Source organism: Notamacropus eugenii, chromosome 2, assembly GCF_028372415.1.
Source record: "Notamacropus eugenii isolate mMacEug1 chromosome 2, mMacEug1.pri_v2, whole genome shotgun sequence".
In the NCBI taxonomy this organism is placed as follows: Eukaryota; Metazoa; Chordata; class Mammalia; order Diprotodontia; family Macropodidae; genus Notamacropus; species Notamacropus eugenii.
Genome location: NC_092873.1, coordinates 117,056,130 through 117,075,341, shown reverse-complemented (window position 1 = coordinate 117,075,341; position 19,212 = coordinate 117,056,130). Strand labels below are relative to the sequence as shown.

The 19,212-nt window shown below is 39.0% G+C and overlaps 1 pseudogene; it reads left to right on the top strand.

Annotated features, from left to right (window-relative positions):
- The first annotated feature begins 16,810 nt into the window (after positions 1-16,810).
- Positions 16,811-18,435, top strand: LOC140522806 (eukaryotic translation initiation factor 4B pseudogene; annotated as a pseudogene).
- Positions 18,436-19,212: the final 777 nt, after the last annotated feature.

Genomic DNA, 19,212 nt, shown 5'->3' with positions numbered 1-19,212 from the left:
GCATGAGTAGACATTCTGTCTTTTTATGCTTCCATGCTAATGTAGGCTTATGTGAGTTACACAGGTGAGGATGCTTTCCTCATATATTTAGAGATTAGGAGGTGATATGTGCCACCTCAAATCAAGTCAAACAGCCATCACCACCTCAACTAAATTCTCTCCTCAGATCCAGAGGGAAATAGCACAGGACCTTGGGCAAATGAGCTGTAATAAGAGCAGCACAGTCTCCCCATCCCCATACCATAGACTACCAACCTGCTTTCATAATAGCCAAAATAGTCATTCTCCAGGGAATCAACCCTTGTGAAGATGTGGCCTAGAAACTGCTTCTGCAGCTGCTGCAGAACTTTCCTTCTCAACAACCATAGCTACTAAAGACTTGAAAAAGAAAATGCTTGCCATCCAAATTCTCAGCACCATCAGATAGACAGATAGCTAGCTGGATGGATGAATGGATGGATAGATAGATAGAACAAGTGAGAGAGAGGCATTATGTGCTAAGCACTATGCTAAACACTGAAAATACAAATACAAGAAAGCAAGGTAGTCCCTGCTGTCAAGGAATTTATAATATATTACGGGAAACAACGTACATTCATGTAAGTAAATGGGCAGGTAGGTGACACAGAGGCTAGAGTCTCAGGTCCGACGTCAAAAAGACTCACCCCAAGTCTGGTGGAAGACAATTAATAGTTGTGTGACCTGTGGCAAGCCACTTAACCCTGTTTACTTCAATTTCTTCATCTGTAAAATGAGCTGGAGAAAGAAATGGCAAATACTTTAGTATCTTGGACAAGAAAACTTCAAATAGAGTCATGAAGAGTTGAACACAACTGAGAATGAATGGACAACAATATAAGTAAATATAAAGTATGTGTGTTCGTCCTTCGTTGCTGAAGAAAACAGTGCCATCAGAGAAATGATGACATGACTTGCACTTGACTTTGTTTTGAGTGAGGAAGGGCTGTGCAGCTCACCAGCCTCACTTCTCCTCCACAGCCATCTGGGTCCAGCTACCAGATATTCATCAGGATGACTAGAGATGACCCAGGATGAGGCAACTGGGGTTAAGTACATAAAGGGTAAATGCGAAGTCATTTCTGAGTGGACTAACTGATGGGAATCAAGAAGGAATTCATGTAGGAGGTGGTATTTGAGCTGAGCATCAAAGGGAAGTAGGGAATTTTTAATTTTATCAAGATTTTTAATTTTTAATTTTATTTTAGACTCAAACACCAGAACACAAACACGGAAGAGAAAAGAAACAAAAACATATCGTGAACTTAAATATTGGAACTTAAATACGAAGTAAAAAAAAAAAAAAGAAAAAAGCATGTCATGTGCATAGCAGAACGTAAGAGAGGATTCAAAATATGTAGTAATAAATTTTCATTTCAAGAAATTTCATTTATATGATAAATAATACACATTGTGTTGAGAATTGTCCATCTTTTCTCTGCTTCCTTGTAAGTTTTTGTTTGTTCTCTGCTGTGCACTTTTTCACTCTGTTTTTTTTCCTCCTCCCCCCAAAGGCTACAATTAAGTTTGGATGTATTTCTCTAAAGCTATAGATATATACATACACATATAGACATATAATTTCTCAAACAAATTCTATTCTTAATCTTTGGGGTTTTTTATGTTTGTGCATATCTCTTCTTTTCCCTTCCTACTGCCTCCTCTACTTTACTTATACCTTGCCCTCCTATGACTTGCCTACGTTTCTTCAAGGATCCCTCCCCTATCCTCCCATTCCATAAATCTAAACACCCTTGTATACCCTGCTTTTACCTATTCCCTAACCCTCCCCAACAACTAGGGAATTTTACAGGTGGAAGTGAGGAGGGAGTGCACTCCAGACATGGAGTTTTCAACCTGTGCGAAATCATGACTCAGGGAACAAGATTGTCATGTTTCAGCAAACAGGCCAGTTAGAACAAAGAGTGCATGACCAAGAGTCAGTCTGTGAAGGGTTTTAAATATTGAACAGAAGAGGCTGATGTGACCCTTGTGTCCGTCCTTCATTGCTAAAGAAGACCATGCCATCAGAAAAATGATGACATGACTTGCACTTGACTTTGTATTGAGTGAGGGAGGGCTGCGCAGGTCACCAGCCTCACTTCTCTTCCAGAGCCATCTGAATCCAGTGACCAGATATTCCTCAGGATGACTGGAGATGACCCAGGATGCAGTGGGAGACCTTGGGTCCTTTAGGCCAAGGTCTTTGCAGGCACTCACTTAGGCTGAGGCAACGCCCATCCACTGAATAGACCTGTTTAAGAAGTAGCTAGGGCATGGCCCCTTTAATGAGGCCAAGAAAAAGAAAGACATTAAGCTGGGAGGGAAACAGCAACAGTTACTATTGATAACCACTCTAAAGCTAGGAGAGTCCAGAGGAGCCCTTAGGCAGGGTGCCCATTAGTGTCCCAGCTTCAGAGTGCAGTAGGCTTAAGGTTTTGGAAGAAGACAGGACAGGACAGGGCAGGGCAGGTGAAAAGAAAGGAAAGGAAAAGAGCCAGTAAAACCCAAGTCAACTGGGCATCTTTTGGCCGTCCAAATTCTTTGGCCATCTTCATTTGGAGAGGAGAAAGACAGGGATTTGGTTACAGTCTGTCCAGAGTTCAGTGAAGTCAGAATCAAAAAGTGACATAAGGAAGACTTATTTATGTAAATTAATGGAGCTGTAAAACGTCAGAACTATCAGTCCAATTTCCTCCCTTCCCCTTGTGTTTAACAGATTGGGAAACTGAGGTCCCCAAAGTATGGTAATATGCCCAAAGTAATCCAACTACTTAGTAGTAGGATCAAGATTTCAATTCAGGTCTCTTGGTATATCTTCCAGTCTTTAACATGACTAGAGGAGAGAATTTCCTACCTGTTTTCCAGGAGATAGAGCTTCCTTCTACTTCATAAATAATAGAGATATATTTCTCCAGACCATGTCAGAAATTGAACTTCCTGCAAGACAGAAATGTTAGTTGTATTTAGCTGAGATTTCACGGTACTGGAATGCTCCTCACTTCCTGTTATGAGAAAGAGAACACAGAATTATAGTATCTGTTTACTGGCCAACATGCAGGTAGAAAAAGTTCTCTTTGGTTAACATAAATAAACTCCTCCACAGCCCTGAGGGCACTTTGAGTATACTTAAATCTTTTGCTGAATGATTCCCAGGAAGCATTCATTTACCAAGGTAAAGAAAAAATAACAACAATTTATATTTCTGTAGCACTTTACTCAGTATTTTTCCATACATCATGACAATAGTCATTAAGTAATAATTGACATTTATACAGAATCTTAAGTTTTTCAAATTGCTTCACATTTCATTTGTGCCTCGTAACAACCTTATGAGGTAGATATTATGGGTATTGTTAACCCTATTTTACAGATATGAAAACTGAGTTTCAAGTTCAGTTAAGGGATTTGCTCATGACCACAGAGATCGTAAGTTTCAAATGTAACATTCTAAATTAGATCTTCCTGACTCTATACAACACATGCTATCGTGCAGGCCAGATACCTTCTCGTAATTTCATTTGATAATCACAACAATCCTGCAAAGCATAAAATTCAGGTATATTAAGATTTCCCATTTACAGATGGGGAAACTAAGGTTCAAAAAAATATATGTATTGGCTACATATGTGTAGTTTTGCAAATGACTTCCATAATAGTCATGTTGTATAAGACTAACTATATATTCCTCCAACCTATCCTGCCCCACATTTCTTCTATTCTCTCTTTTGACCTTGTCCCTCCCCAAGAATGTTTACTTTTAATTGCTCCCTCCTCCCCTTTGCCCTCGGTTCCGTCATCCCCCACCCCCGCTTATCCCCTTCTCCCCTACTTTCCTGTAGTGTAACATAGGTTTTCATAGCAAATTGAGTATGCATGGTGTGCCTTCCTTGAGGCAAACGTGATGAGAGTAATCTTCACTTTTTCCCTCTCACCTCCCCCCTTTTCCCTTTCATTGGAAGAGCTTTTTCTTGCCTCTTCTATGGAAGATAATTTGCCCCATTCCATTTCTCTCTTTCTCCTCCCAATCTATTCCTCTCTCACCTCTTAATTTTATTTTTTTAGATGTGATCTCTTCCTATTCAACTCACCCTGTGCTCTCTGTCTCTCTATGTCTCTGCCTCCATCTCTCTCTGCCTCTCTCTCTCTTTCTCTCTGTCTCTCTCTCTGTCTCTCTCTGTCTCTCTCTCTGTCTGTCTGTCTCTCTGCTTTTCTGTCTGTCTGTCTCTCTCTGTCTCTCTCTGTCTCTGTCTCTCACTGTCTCTCTCTCTCTTTTTCTCTTTCTCTCTCTCTTTCTCCTCCCCAGGTTGCACTCCATCCCTCCTCTACAAGGCTCCATCTCTTCATTCTGAAGCCTCACTCCAGCCCTGGAATTCATATACTGGAAATACCTTGTGAGCCTGGGGCCTCTCCCTTTGATTGGATAGCTCTCCTAGAACCTGCATTTAAGGAGGACACTTAGGCCAGCCATGTCTCATTCATCTCTAGGCTACATAATAGGTATCCTTTACAATTATCTGGCCCCCAATATCTTTCCCCTCACCCTCTCCAGAATTTTCAGCTTTCTTTAATGTCCTCCTGCATTAGAATGTAAGCTTCTTGAGGAAAGTACTCTGTGTGTGTATGTGCGTGTACGTATATGTATGTGTGTACATGTATATGTATGCATATGTGTGTGCGTTTGTATTTCTTGTCTTATCATAGTGCCTAGGACCCACTAAATGCCAAATAAATGTTCACTGAGTGATCCAAATGTCCTACATTTTCTTTAAGTGGAAATATCACTTTTTAATATCACTTTCCCTAAGTGCCAGGCATTGTGCTACATGCTAGTAATACAAAGATAAAAATGAAAACTGTATCTTTTCTTGAGGACTAACATTTTATCTTTATGAAAGAGAGTGGGAATAAAGATGTCACTTATATATATACACACACACACCTGTGTGTGTGTATGTGTGTGTGTGTGTGTGTGTGTGTGTGTGTGCAAGAAAAAAATAAACTGGCCACATGATGAGATCGATCTGTAACCACTGGACAGACCACTGTTCCAATTATTTCCTTGGGTGAAGTGTATGTTCGGTCCATGACTTGTGCATGTCCACATGAGTGAATCTAGTGGAGGCACTGATGGATCTTTTTGGAATCTTGCCCACCTCTCTCCAAAGGCTGTTTCATGCCAGGAGCAGAGAAGGAGAAGGGGCCACAAAGATGGCGGTTCTTTTCTCTGAAAAGAGAGGGTGCCAAAATATATACCAGAAAATACACAGAACGAAGGAGTTCTCCCATTGAAATCAAGATAACTTTGTTCAGTCAAGATAGAGGCACCAATCTCTCTCAAGGGGAATTTCCATACCATCTCTAGGGAGGGAAATTGGAAATCTGCAACCTATTGAGGAGCTAGATTTCCTCCATATGGCTGTCATTTTCCAAAGTCTTTTTCTTTTTCTCCATGGATATCTCACTGAAATTCTGGATCTATGTGTGTATCTAAGACACATTAATGCTAAATGAATAAAAGTAGTGGTACAAAATGCTATTAGAGATTCCAGGAAAGAAATATAACTTTGAATTGGGAGTATGAGTAGTCATAGAAGCCTTCTTGGAAGAATTGACATTTGAGCTGGGCATTGAAGGATGGGCAATATTTCAGTAATTGGAAATTGGGGGTCAGGCTTTCTAAGAATAGGTGCTAATATGGTCAAAGTCATAGAGATAGGAGAGGATCAGATGCATACAGGATTACAGAATTTATAATGTGAAATAGTGTGGGATAAGGCCACAAAAGTACGGTGGCCAGATAGTAGAGGGCCATGAATGCCAGGATAAGTTATTCAGAGACATGCTCCAGAATGACCTTTCCATTGCCAAAGGGGTTCTCATCTCCAGGTCTTTGCTTATATATCATTGACTCCACCTGAAAGATCCTTTCCCTTCTGTTCACTTAATAGAAACCATGTTCACAGTTTTCAACTCACTTCTTCCTGAAATTTTCTGACTACCCTGGCCTACTATGATGACTCCTTTCCTGAATTCCCATAGTTTTTATTGTCTGAAACATGTTTTGACCCTTAATTAAGGTCTGTCTTATATCATCCTCTAATTATTTTTTTAATAAATGTTGCTCTCATTTCCCTCAACTACTTAAAAAACTCCTTGTGGCAAGGAACATATCGTATACTTGCACTAAATCCCCTACAACACCTTCTTAGGATCGCACATTCAATAATAATAATAATAAATAATAGCTATTCCTTATATAGCAGTTTACGGTTTGCAAAGTGCTTTACAGACATTTTCTCTCTTTTCACAACAACCTTGGAAGGTGGGCACTATTATGATCCTCAGGAAATTATTTAAGAGAGATATGAGTAGGGGAAGCTAGGTAGTGTAGTGAATAGAGCACTAGACCTGGAGTCAGGAGGTCTTCAGTTCAAATGTGGCCTCAGACACTTACAAGTTGTGTGACCCTGGACAAGTCATTTAACTCAGAAAAGAATAAGCAAGGTATAGGTAGTCAATTTAGTTTTTTTCCAAAAAAAATTATTTTCACTATACTTTGTTTTTTTAAATTTTATCTACTTATTTTTTTATGTTGTATTTTCACTTATTTTGTTAAACATTTCCCAATTATATTTCAACATGGTTCAGGCCATACTCCACAGTTTTGCAGGTCACAAATTTGATACTTCTCCTGTACAAGCATCAACCCTTCTACATGTCTATATAATTATAAATTATCTAAAAATCACCAAGTTATCAATTTTTCCATTTATGTTATGCTTCAAGAAGTCAATTTATAATCACAATCATGTCTGCTACACTTCATTTATCTCTATTTTTAAAAATGCACAATTAGACTTCAGCTTATGGCAAGCAAGTTTTGAGTGTTTTCTTTTTTAAATTATTTTATTTGTTTTCAGTGTTCTACTATCACTTCCATATATCTCAGATTTTTCCCTTCCCACCCCCTCTTCCTCCCTACCTCCACACTCCCTCCCTGAGATAGCATACAGTTTTATATAGGTTCTATACATACATTCCTATTAAATACATTTTCACCTTAGTCCTGTTGCGTAGAAGAATTAAAATGAATGTGAGAAATCATAAAACAAACCAAAATATAATACAAAAGAAAATGATCTGCTTCATTCTGTGATTGAATTCCATAATTTTTTCCCTGGATGTGGAAGGCATTTTGCCTTAAGAGACTCTTGAGAGTTTTTTAAGTCTGTGCATCTCAATGAAGTACTAAGTCTACCAGAAAAACTCCTCACACATTGTGGTTGTTGCTGTATACAAAGTTCTCCTGAATCTCCTCTTTTCATTCAGCATCAGTTCATATAAATCTTTCCAGGCCTCTCTGAAGTCTTCCTGTTCATCATTTCTTATAGCACAATAGTGTTCCATTACATTCATATACCACAATTTATTCAGCCATCCCCCAATTGATAGGTATCCCCTTGATCTTTAGTTTTTGGCCACCACAAAGAGAGCTGCTATAAATATTTTTGTACATGTGGTATCCTTTCCCATTTTTATGATCTCTTGGTGATACAGTCCCAGAAGGGATATTGCTAGGTCAAAGGGTATGCACATTTTTGTAGCCCTTTGGGCACAGTTCCAAATTATTCTCCAGAATGGCTAGATTAGCTCACAGTTCCAACAACAATGAATTAGTGTTCCAACTCTCCCACATCTTCTCCAACATTTATCATCTTCCTGTTTTGTTATGTTAGCCAATCTGATATGTGTGGTGTGGCATCTCAGAGTTGTATTGATTTGCATCTCTCTAATCAATAGTGATTTAGAGCATTTTTTCATATGACTATAGATATCTTTAATTTCTTCCTCTGAAAACTCCCTGTTCATATCCTTTGATCATATATGAATTGGGGAGTGACTTGTAATCTTGTATATTTGACTCAGTTCTCTAAATATTTAAGAAATGAGGTCCTTATCACAGACACTGACTGCAAAAATTCTTTCTCAGTTTTATGCTTCCCCCTTAATCTTGGTTGCATTGGGTTAGGTTGTAAAAAACTTTTCAGTTTAAAGTAATCAAAATTATCCATTTTGCACTTCATAATGCTTTCTTTCTCTTGTTTAGTCAAAAATCCTTCCCTTCTGCTTTCTTTCTCTTGTTTAGTCAAAAATTCTTCCCTTCTCCATAAATCTGATAAATATACTATTCCTTGCTCCCCTAATTTGTTTATTGTATCAATCTTTATACCTAGATCATGTATTCTTGTGTACAGTGTCAGGCATTGGTCTATGCCCAGTTTCTGCCACACTGTTATCCAGTTTCCCTAGCAAATTTTGTTGAATAATGAGTTCTTATCCCAGAAGCTGGGGTCCTTGGGTTTATCAAACAGTAGATTGCAATATTCATTGATTACTGTGTCTTGAGTACCTAACTTATTCCACTGTTCTACCCTTCTGTTTCTTAGCCAGTACCAAGTGGTTTTGATACTTTCTGTTTTATAATACAATTTGAGATCAAGTAGAACTAAGCCACCTTCCCTAGTATTTCTTTTTATTAGTTCCCTTGATATTCTGGACCTTTTGTTCTTTCAGATGAATTTTGATATTTTTTTCTAGTTCTAGAAAATAATTATCTGATAGTTTGATTGGTATGGCACTGAATAAGTAAATTAATTGAGGTAGAATTGTCATTTTTATTATATTGACTTGGCCTGGCCATGAGCAAGTGTTTTGCAATTGTGTTTATATAGTCCCTGGATTTTTTTTGGCAGGTAGACTCTCAAATACTTCATAGTGTCTACCCTAGCTTTAAATGGGATTTCTCTTTCTATCTCTTGCTGTTGGGCTTTGTTAGTAATATAGAGAAATGCAGAAGATTTGTGTGTGTTTAGTTTGTAACTTGCAACTTTGCCAAGAACAGTTAATTCCAATACTATATAGACTATTTGGGAAAATTGGGGAAGAAGGAATTCTCCCAAATTCTTTTTATGATACCAATATGGTTTTGGTACCTAAATCACGAAGAGCCGAGACAGAGAAAGAAAATTATAGACCAATTTCTCTAATGAACATAGAAGCAAAAATTTAAAGAAGATTTTAGCAAAAAGAACACAGCAACTTATCACAAGAATAATACATTATGATCAGGTAGGATTCATACCAGGAATGCAGGACTGGTTCAGTATTAGGAAAACTATTAGCATTATTGAGCATATCAACAACAAAACTAACAGAAACCACATGATTATCTCAATAGATACAGAAAAAGCTTTTGACAAAATACAACATTCCTATTGAAAACAGCGGAAAACATAGGAATAAATGGAACTTTAAATAAAATAATAAGCAGTATCTACCTAAAACCATCAGCAAGTATTATATGCAATGAGGACAAGCTAGATGCATTTCCAATAAGGTCAGGGGTGAAATAAAGACAACCAGGATCACCACTAGTATTCAGTATGGTACTAGAAATGTTAGCTGTAGCAACAAGACAGGAAAAAGAAACTGAAGGAATTAGAACAGACAAAGAAGAAACTAAGTTATCATTCTTAGCAGATGATATGATGATATACTTAGAGAATCCCAGAGATTCAGGTAAAAAACTACTTGAAATAATTTTCACTATACTTTGAAAGGAGAACAGAATAAGTATTTACAGAGCAGCTACAGTGTACTAGGCACTGTGCTTAGGAAGCAATTTCATAATTGTATTATTTGATTCTCACAACAACCTTGTAAGGTGGGTATTATTATTTTGTCTCTATTTAACATCAGAAGAAACTGAGGGAAAGGAGGGTAAATGACTTGCCCAGGGTCAGGTACTAAGTGTCTGAGGGAAGATTTGAACTGAGGTCTTGCTGGCTCAAGGATGAGCGCTTTGTCCACTGCACCACCAGTTGTTTTTGAAAAATAAGCTGATCTCTAATCACCAGCTAGATTTTTCTTTTTACTAAGATTAATATTCAAGGCTATGAGAGAAAATCAGTGACCTGTCCTTGAGATCTCTACTCACATTGCATTCGTGTGATTTCAGAGCGTTATCATACCATACTTGTACTATTGCATATTCTTCAGTCATTTCAGTCATGTCTAATTCTTCATGACCCTATTTGGGGTTTTCGTGGCAAAGATACTTGAGAGGTTTGCCATTTCCTTCTCCAGCTCATTTTACAGATGAGGAAACAGAGACAAACAGGGTTAAGTGACTTGCCCAAGGTCACACAGCTAGTAAATGTCTGAGCCCAGATTTGACTCCAGGCCTGACACTCTATCCACTGAGCAACCTTAGCTTCCCCTTACAGTATAACAATAGCCTTTTAGTGTTTCCTTACATCCTTCCTCTCCCTTATCAAATCTACACAGCTGCTATATTTGATATTCCCTGAACAAAGGTCATGCTTTTACTCAGAGAGCTTCAGTGACCACTTAGGGTCTGGTCCAGTATAATAATAATAATAGTGATTATATAGTTCAAAGTTTTACAAAGCATAAATATATATTTAGCTTCACAACTGGGTGCTATTATTCCTATTTTGCAGTTGAGGAAAATGAGACAGACTAGAGGTTAAGTGACTTGCCTAAGGTCACATAGCTAATCATTGCCTGATGCTAGATTTGAACTCAGTTCTTCCTAATTCTAGATTCAGTGCTCAATCTAACTAGAAGAAATCTTACAGGTCATCGAATTTATCTTTACAACAGAAAAAATGTACCAAAAAAATGAGTTATTCAAAATCACATGAGGATTAAGTACCCATGTTTGAAGATTTCGAGAGAGATTTTAGAAAGCTATACAGTCCAACCTCTTTATTTTAACAATAAGAAAACTGAGACTTGGAGATATTAACTAACTTGCCCAAGGTCACATAAATAGTAAATGCCAGACCTGAGATCTGAAGCCAGGTCTTCTGGTTGCAGCTCTTTCCAGTGTCTCTCATACTACTATGGCACTGGTTACACCCAGGCAATATTCAATAAGTATTAATCCTATTCAGTTTGTTTATGTATATATACATACACATATACACATATGTATTGTACACACACATATATATACATGTATATACACATATAATATGTACATATGCACACATATACATTATATGTTATATATACATATACACATAGGTATATATATAGCTTGTGATCAATACTGTTTATAGGATAATAAGGCCTTTTTTTCAAAGGCATAAATCAAATTATTCCATTTTATGGTTCTGCATATTAGCCACAAAGAAATACTACTTTTTCATGGTGTATTGGTTTTTTTGTTTTTATGGGTGGGTTTTTTGGGTTTTTTTTGCTGGTGGATAGAGGAAAGAGTCTTATTATCTCAATCAACATTAAAACAAACTATGACACTCCTTGTATCTCAATTTGATGTATCAGTTTTGAACAAAAAAAGTGCTTGATCAGTCATGTCAAATAATAACAATAATAAAAGCTAACTTCTATATTGCACTTACTATATACCAGGCACTGTCCTAAGATCTTTATAAGTATTATTTTATTTGATCTCATATCTTTGGGAAGCAGGTGCTATTATGATACTCATTTTACAGATAAGGAAACTAAGATAAACAGAGATTAAGTGATTTCCCGAGGGTCACAGCCAGTAAATATCGGAGGTCATATTTGAACTCAGGTCTTCTTGACTCCAAATCTAGCAAATAACATCCAACAAAATGCATTTCTGTGGTCCAACATCAGATAAAATGAATGCAATATGACCAAATACAGATTTTGCCTGTAAGAGGTAAGGAAATTCCAGCTCCTGGAATCTTTCTGCCCAAGAAATCCACCTGCAAAAATCATTAACGGAGATGTATTGTAGTTATTGCCTATGTGAAATTAAAATCTTTTTCTAGGGAAAACCCAACTTGAGGGTAATTGACAAAACAAAGCCATGAGATGTGATTCCTGGTTAAGACCCTGGCACTGCATAGTACTGAGCAGAACACTATACTTATCAAACTACATAGGGTAGATCAAAAATCTGTCCTTAGAATTTTAGGAAATTATCTAGTTCAACTCTTTAATTTGGATCAGAGAGAAGAAATGATGTGCCCCAGATCACATATCAAATTGTAGACCTAGGATTAGAACTCAGATTTCCTGAGTGCACCAGTCTCTCCACTGAGCAACACAGCCTTCCTCAGGAAATTGATAGAGGTATTTTTCAGTCTGCCAATGTAAAATACATTTTTTTCCAGCCTATTTACTTTATCTATGAAATGGGGAGAATCAGTACCTCTGGTGTGAAAGCTTGACAAACCCTTTTCAGGGCTGCTCATCTACCTTTGGACCAACTGTCACCTGTGCTTCAAGAAGCTGTAACATGCTCAGTGGTCACATTCTAGTAAAACTTTCTTGGCAGATGGGCTAAACCAAGTTAAGGATAACCAACAGGTCCCAAACCCATCAGTGAGTAAGCAGGATGTCTAACGCTAACTCAAACATGTGAAGACAGCCCCCAGTGGAACGCGGAGATGAGAACAATTTGTTACAATGACCACGAAGGTGACTGAGTTGACGCTGAAAGGACTTTAGAGCTTGGTCAAGTTAATCCACTGTATCCCCAGTCATTGCCAGTCATTCTGACTTCTGTCTTGCAACTAGACTTTGATGACCCCGGAAGTGAGAGTGAAGCTGATGACTAAATACAACTCTGTCTCACTTAAATCCAAGTCACATGCCCATCAAGACATGATCTGTGATATCACCTGTCCTCTTCAAAAATGAAGGACGAACAACAAAAATTAGGGGAGACAACATAAAGTTTGAAAAATAAATATAAAATATATAACAAGAAGTTTGGGAGGAAAGGATTTTGTCAGGCTTATTGCCGAGGGGAGGTGGAATTGAGGTCTAAAAGGAGAATAAAGAAAACAGCCAACTTATTATTACTAGCAACTTATTAAAATAGTTCTCTTACTTTCCACTTTGGGGTAATCTGGATAGAAAAAAATAAGGTAGTGCTGTAGAATGTAAATTATGTGAGGGCAAGGATTTTCTCCTTTGCCTTTGCATCCTCGTCACTCGGTACAATGGCAGAGCACAGGGCAAGTACATAATAAATGTTTGATAAACTGAAGTGAAAAATAAAGAGTACACAGTTCTTCAAAATTAAGAGGGCAAAAGCAATGAATCCTTCCAGTGATCCAGCTCGGTATTCTTTTCACATTCTCATTGGATCATAAATTTAGAGATGAAGGAGAACTTCAAGGTCATTTATTCCAACATCTTTATTTTACAGTTGAGGTATTTCTTATAGATGATAAGTGGCAGAGGCAGAATTTGAACCCTGGGTCCTTTCACTCCAAATTCACTATTTTCAGTGACTTTGCTGCCTAAGAGGGACAGGTGCTTCTGACACTGGAAAATCATTAGGTCACTTATGCCATTCGCCTAATTTTGAACTAGTGGCTTCGTTTATACTTTTGTCTATTTACTTTTGGGGAGGGGTTTGGTTTGGGTTTTTGGGGAGATTTCATTTTTATTTTTTGTTTTTACTATACTCCAAGGAATGCTGCAGATGGTGCTCCAAGGAGGTTTGCATCGAAGCCACAAGTAGTTGGCAGCAAGGGAATATTCAGAAGAATCCTTCCTCCCTTTTTTGTTTCACTTTTTCTTGATATAAAGTCATTAGTTTCCACTTTCCCAATTCTACCTTTTAGGGAATTATTTCCTTCAGTGAGGTTTTGTACTTCCTTAGTTCAATTCTACTTTTTAAAGAATTCTCTTCAGCAAATGTTTGTATATTTTTTTTTTATTTGCCCGATTCTGCTTTTCAAGACATTCTTCTTTTCATTGGATTTTTGTCCCTCTTTTACCATTTGACCTGTTTTATTTTGTTAAGGTGTTATTTCCTTCGGTACTTTTTGTGCCTCCTTTATGTCCTTCATCTTTAGCTTTTGATTCTTTTTCTTGACTTTCTGGTATCATTCTCATTTCTTTTCCAAATTTTTCCTCTCCTTCTCTTACTTGATTTTCAAAATCCCTTTTGAGCTCTTCCTTGGCCTGAGACCAATCCATAGATATACATATACATATATATATGTACACACACATATATACATGTATATAGAGAGATATAGATATATACACATACATATACATACATACACACATGTGAATGTGCATGTGAAACTATGTATATGCATGCATGTATATATACATAGATACATATATATACATAATTGTATGTGTGTAGATATTATATGTGTGTGCATGTGCATAGCTTTGGATGCAGGATTTTTTTACTTTGCTGTCTTCTTCTGAGTCTGTTTTAATATTCCTTGTCACCATGATAACTTTCTATAATCTGAACAATTTTCTGTTGTTGGTTCATTTTTTCTAGCCTATTTCTTGACTTCTAACTCTCTGCTAAAGTGGGGCTCTGTTTCTCAAGTGGAGTGGGAACTGTCCCAATCTTTAAGTTTTTGTTTTCAGACATGCTTCTGGAGACTTGTAAGTTTTTGACTCTTCCAAGGTGGTATGATCTAGTGAAAGGAGTGTTTACTATTCTTCTGTACTATGTACTCATTTGTGAGTGACCACAAGCACTCTTTTCAACTCTGGAACTCTGACCAGGGTCTCTGCTCCACTGCAGCCACAAGCTCTGTTATGCTAGTGCTTCCCTCATACTGGGACTAAGATTCAGGACTTTGACCTAGACACAAGTATAGGTAATACAACAGAGTCCTGACCTTGGTGCCACCAAAGGGACCCCTATAAATTTCCTTCTGACCTGTTGTCTGATTCTCTTACCATCTATGGGCTGAGCAGTCCAGAAACCGCCACTGCTCCACTGATTCAGTTGCCCCAAGGCCTTCTCTAGATTTGCTGGGACCCAATCTGCACTGGTGTGACCTACACTGTATTGCACTCCTCTCTCACCCTGGTGCAACAAACCTTTCTTATTGAATTTCTAAGTTGTCTTGGACTGGAACAATTTTTCACTTTTTGTGATTTCTGCCACTCTCAAATTTGTTTAGAGTTATTATTTAAAGGTATTTAAAGGGTTTTGGAGAGAGCTCGGGCTAGTCCCTGCCTTTACCCTACCATCTGCCTCCCTATATTATATAACATTTTATACAGCACTTTCCTCACAACTATCCTGAAAGGTAAATAGAGCAAGTATTATATCCATTTTGAAGATGAGGAAACTGGGTCCCAGAGAGATGGGATGACTTCCTTGTGTTCACATGGATATTATAGAGCAGATCCAAAGCTTGGACCTGAGTCTTCTTGCTTAGCATTGCTCTTTTCACTAGAGTCATGTGTGTGGGTGTGCATGTGTGTGTGCCTATATTTGCTGCTATCTCTTCAATCCCTGGGCGCAGAAGACATTCCCTGTCCACTCCATTCTCCTCTCTCTTTCTCTCCAGTGAAAACCTACTATGGATATAAAGCAAAATAACGTTTCCTATCAGGGGGAGACTGGGCTGGCTATGTTATTATTATTTGGCCCTATGGGCAGATTAATTCATTTGTTTTGAAAATAGAGCTAGAGGCATTCAGCCATCCAAATTCACTTCTTGACTCATTTTCCCCACCTCTTGAACCCAGGAGAGAAGTTGTTAGCAGATAGATAGGCTGGTGAGGCTGCCACAGCAGCAGGCATCTTTCTCCAGGATAGCGGCCCCACAGTCATTCTCCCAGGCAGGGTCCTTCTTCCAACATGCTTCCTAACTCAACACTGCAGGGGCTAAGAAGCTTCAACTTTCAAGTCATCCCTGTCCAGTCCTTCCTGGATTAATTTTCTCATGGAGTGAGGGAAGGAGAGCTCAAGGATGGCATGCTGGAGAGAAGAAGCATAGCAGAGGTTGGAAATGAGATGTTTATCAGAGAACGTCCTGACAGAGATGTGACAGACAATATGCAAAATGATACAAATGTTTTTGGCCATGGTCAATAGTAGAATTTCTTTCTCTTGACTACGCATGTCTATTACAAGGGATTTTTTTTCCCATTTTTATTTAATGGGGAAGGAAAGAAGGAAAATGAGAAAATGAAAGCTGTTTTTGAAAAGAAAAATCATTTTTTAATTAAAAATAATCATTTTTTACCTAAGATAGGAGTTGGAACACATGATGTTGCTTGTTGGCAATGCGTGTTTATTGCTACTAGTCTGTTTTTCTTAGCTCTCTGTTGCTACTAAGCTTTGATGTGATTAAATTGACTGTTGTGAAGATCAGTTATATTTCATGCTCCAAACTGGATACTTAAATATGGTATAAGGAAATTTCACAAAGTCAGGGTATTTTCTTTGCCACAAGTGCCCAAAAATGTACACAAAAATAGAGAACATTCCTTGTCTTCCCCCACTTATTTTTAAAGCAGAAACTCTTGAGATGAATCCACTGGAATATGTTTCCATTTCTACTGGACACTGGATTCTTAGACTCCTCACCACTTTTCTCTGCCCCCACACACATTTCATGTGATGAGAGCAAGAGGATATCATTGGCTCTTTTCATTGTGACTGACATTGGAGCAAATTAAAAAATTCTTTCTAAAGCCATCTATTCAAAAACACTTCATTTGCTTTCAGGGTAAGGCAAGCCTAGAGGTAAGGAGAAAATCAGGAATTAGCTAAATATGCTAAGAGAAAGATTCAGTTAGTGAACAGTTTAAATATCTCAGTAAGCCAACAAACGTCCTTCCCCACCCCCTTCCTTCTCTCCAAAGAAAGGTAAATTTGGATGGTCAGAGGTTGCCAGGTGAACTTGGGGTTCACTGGCTAGATATTTATCTCTCTGTCTCTCTGTCTATCTGTCTGTCAGTCTCTCCTTCTCCCAACATGGCGGCTTCAGCTAAAAAGAAGAATAAGAAGGGAAAAACCTTCACCGTGACAGACTTCCTTGCTGAGGATGGTGGCACCAGTGGGGAAGGAAGCACTTTTGTACCCAAACCAGTCAGCTGGGCTGATGAGACTGATGACCTGAAAGGAGACGATCAGTGCAGTACTTTTGCCACGGGAACCCAGCAATCCAGAAAGGTTGAAAGATTTTGGTTATGCTGAGTTTGAGGACCTGGACTCACTGCTGAGCGCTTTGAACCTGAACGAAGAGTCTACAGGCAACAGAAGAATACGAGTGGATCTCGCTGATCAAGCACAGGATAAAGACCGAGACAATAGTTCCTTTGGCGGTGACCGGGATCGAAATCGGGATTCTGACAAGGTCGACACAGACTGGAGGGCTTGCCCTGCCACACACAGCTTTGATGACTACCCTCCTCGGAGGGGTGATGACAGCTTTGGAGACAAGTATTGTGATCTTTATGATTCAGACCAGTACCGTGATGGTCCTTGGTGTGACACGGACCGATATAGAGTCTGGGATCAATATGATGACAGGGGCAGCAGAGACTATGATAGAGGTTTTGATTCTAGGATAGGCAGTGGCAGAAGAGCATTTGGTAGTGGGTACCGTCTGGATGATGATTACAGAGGAGGAGGAGATCGCTATGAAGACAGATATAACAGACGAGATGATCAGTCACGGAACTCGAGAGATTATTACAGAAGGGATGATTTTAGGCATGAAGACACAGGTTCTCCCCCCGCCCCTGAGAGACCCAAACTGAATCTGAAGCCGCGGAGTGCACCCAAGAACGAAGATTCATCAGCTAGCACCTCGCAGTCTAGCTGAGTTGCCTCCATCTTTGGGGGGCAAAGCCAGTGGATACAGCTGCTAGGGAACGAGAAGTAGAGAAACGACTACAAAAGGAGCAAGAGAAACTACAATGACAGCTGGAGGAGCCGAAACTAGAAAGACAGCCCCGGGAGAGACACCCAAGTTGGCAAAGTGAGGAAATGCAGGAACGGTCAAGGGCGGGAAGTGAATCTTCACAGTCTGGGAATACAGCACCATCTGGCAGAAACACAGGAAGGAGGGAGAGTGAGAAATCCCTCGAAAATGAAACATTCAACAAGGAAGAGGGTTCTCAGTCTCCAGCTTCCAAGCCTTCTAGGGGAAGATCAGCTTCCCCTAAAGGTGATGCCTGCATCCTCACCAAAGGAAAACGCCTGGGTGAAAAGAAGCTCCAACCCTCCTGTCCAATCTCAGAGCTCCGACTCTTCAGAGCAGCAATCCCCCACAAGTGATGGAGGAAAGGTAACATCCCAGCAGTCTGAGGAAGGACCAGCTAATATTTCAAGGAAAGATGAGAATAAGGTAGATGAGGTGAGTGTGCTGAAAGGCCAAAGTGGGAACTCCAACCATGGTCCAGTGGATGGAGGAAGTAAAGACCATTGGAAAGAGTCCGATAGGACAGATGGCAGAAGGGATCGATTCAAGACCTGCATCTGAGCCAAAGAAACTCGAAGAAAATCCAGCCTCTAAGTTCAGTTCTGCGAGCAAGTACGCAGCTCTCTCTGTTGACGGTGAAGATGAAAATGAAGGCGAAGGCTACACCGAATAAACCTCCATGTCTTGTGCTTTCTCCCTGTCTCTAACCACCTTGCAACATTCCAGAACAAATCAAACCTCTATCCAGACAAGACAAAATAAAACTCACCACCTCCTGAAGACCTTTCTTAACTTTTTTTTAAGGAAAAAAAGGGAAAACAATGAAATTCTTTTGCATGCTGCTGGAGCCTTTAAAGTATTAAACTAACTGGAGAATTTCCAACCAGTGTAGCCAGACAGAGAGAAAGACGTACAGCTGTTTAAAAGAAAAGTTCTGGTAAGTCTTAGCAGCACCAGTGCCTAGAGTCCTCCTTTTAGCAGAAACGTTAATATTAATGAGTTGGTTTCTGAAAGCTGATTGGGCAATAGAACAGATACAAGGAGGTGGATTTTCTCCCTCTTGATTCTTGCTATCTTATTATGGCATATATGAATTCTGAAACATAATCTGAATAAAATTTCCATCCTTGGGTAGGATAACTAGTGTCTGAGGTAATTTTAGTCTCCAGGAGGCTGCCAGCCCCTCCTTTCATTTAATCCCAAGCTGATGGGGGCCAGTCATGGAGGGAAATGTCATCCAGTTTTACCCCCCCAAGGGGGTGGTTTGGGAGTTGGTGCCAAGAGGACAAGATATATTGTTTGGTGACCTGATGGCAGTGGGAAGGGAAATTTGGGTCTGAGGGTGATATAAATCCTTTTAGACCAGATAAGGTGAAAGGTTAGACTCTCCAGAAAACATAAGCAATTATTACTTGGAATATAGGTATGGGAACTTCTAGATTCATCCATA